At 40.4% G+C, this 1,772-nt stretch overlaps 1 pseudogene; it reads right to left on the bottom strand.

Annotated features, from left to right (window-relative positions):
* Nucleotides 1–310: 310 nt before the first annotated feature.
* LOC102831194 lies at nucleotides 311–1,179 on the bottom strand (annotated as a pseudogene).
* Between the last annotated feature and the right edge of the window lie 593 nt (nucleotides 1,180–1,772).

Here is a 1,772-nt window from a genome sequence, read left to right as displayed (position 1 = left end):
ACACCTGAAATGCTAAAATTCCAGTCACTCTTATATCATTTACTGGCCTCACTCTTACATCCCATTCATAACCCAGAGACCAGAAATATACACTCACCTCTGTGGTTGTTTGGTTTTTGTTTCCTTGTTTTTTTGTAAAATTGGACAATTTAAATTTCTTAAAAATAGCATCATAAATAGTTTTCTTGATAACTGCATAACTGCAGATGCATGAAGCTGTTCAGTAATATTCAGAAATACATGGTGATGGTGGTTTTCCTGGTTAGTTTGTAGTCTTTACCAATAAGGAATTACTTATAGGAAACCACTATCAAACCAGTAAGACTGAATTTATGCATCTATCATTTTCATGATTGTGGGTAACCTGAGCATATTTCCCCCAGATAATCTTGCACGCATTCACTTCAATGACAGTCCCTTTGGTGATCATACCCAAAGTTGTATAAAGTGGGGAGGAAGGATTCTTCGTCACACCATGTATTGGTAAGCAAAGGTGGCTTTAAGTTCAGGATGACTTCTTGAACTGTAACTATTGTTACGTAAAACTTTTGTATTTAGGTGGTTTTCATGTAAAGCCATCTCCAACAAAGCAGATTTTAGTAACCATCTTTTTCCAGGCTTTCTTTTTTCTCACTGGGCACAGACTTTGGGCTGAGGGTCTTCCCATTTTCCCACTTAATCTTTTCATTTTTTGTTTAATCATATTGGAAACTACTTTAGCTCAGGACACAGCGAAGTGGTTACGAATTGGGCTGCAAACCACAAGTTCAGCATTTTGAAACTACGAGCTGTTCCGTAAAAGAAAGATGAGGTGTTCTGCTCCTGTAAAGATTTACAGCCTCGGAAACCCTGTACAGGGTCACTATGAGTTGGAACCGACTCCACGGCACACAGCCATAGCCACCCCTCTCTGTCCAGCAGATAGGCAGGTAATGCTCCTTGTAGAGTCTTCTCATCATTCTTTTGTTTGGTATTTCTCTTTTCATGCATCTGGATAATCTTTTTCATTTGCATTTTCTCAGCATGGCACTGTTTATGGTAGAGCTTAGCCTTTAGACCAATCATCTTTTTGGCCTTGTTTGGACATTCATGAGCCTCTCAACTTTCCTTCTTTATCTTTTTCTCATGATAATCTAAACGATATCCATAACACTTATGGTGTAACTCAATATATTCATTTTATTGTCATGGTGACGGCAGATGGTGTAACTCAATATATTCATTTTATTGTCATGGTGACGGCAGCAAAGCATAGCCTCTAGGCATGATGAACCACTTGGTTTTCAGGTCCTTGAGATCTATGAGCTGAATGCCACCTCTAATGGATCAGTGCTTATCCTACAGTGTCATACTAAGACTCCTGTTGTTGTTGTTGTTGTTGTTAAGTGCCATCGAGTCGGGTCCGACCCATAGCGACCCTGTACAGGGTTTCCGAGGGTGTAAATCTTTACGGGAGTGGAAAGCCTCATCTTTCTCCCGCGGAGCAGCTGGTAGTTTCGAACCGCTGACCTTAAGGTTCGCAGCCCAATTCGTAACCACTACGCTACCAGAGCTCCTTACTAAGACTCCTAGAGGAACCAAAAATCCAAACCCATCTGCTTTCCTGATACTGTATGTAATCCTTACTCTGCTTGATCCTACTCATGGGAGCAGTCACCTAATGGCATTCTCTTTACCTTTGAAACTAAGTCCCAGAATTATCACTGTGAAAAGAGCTTAGCCAACACTCAGAGATAGGGAATAGAACAAAGTGTTTATTGTGCATTGATACA

Source organism: Chrysochloris asiatica, unplaced genomic scaffold, assembly GCF_000296735.1.
Source record: "Chrysochloris asiatica unplaced genomic scaffold, ChrAsi1.0 scaffold00036, whole genome shotgun sequence".
Classification (NCBI taxonomy): Eukaryota; Metazoa; Chordata; class Mammalia; order Afrosoricida; family Chrysochloridae; genus Chrysochloris; species Chrysochloris asiatica.
The sequence above is the reverse complement of the archived record's forward strand: the minus strand, read 5'-3'. Positions and strand labels throughout refer to the sequence as shown.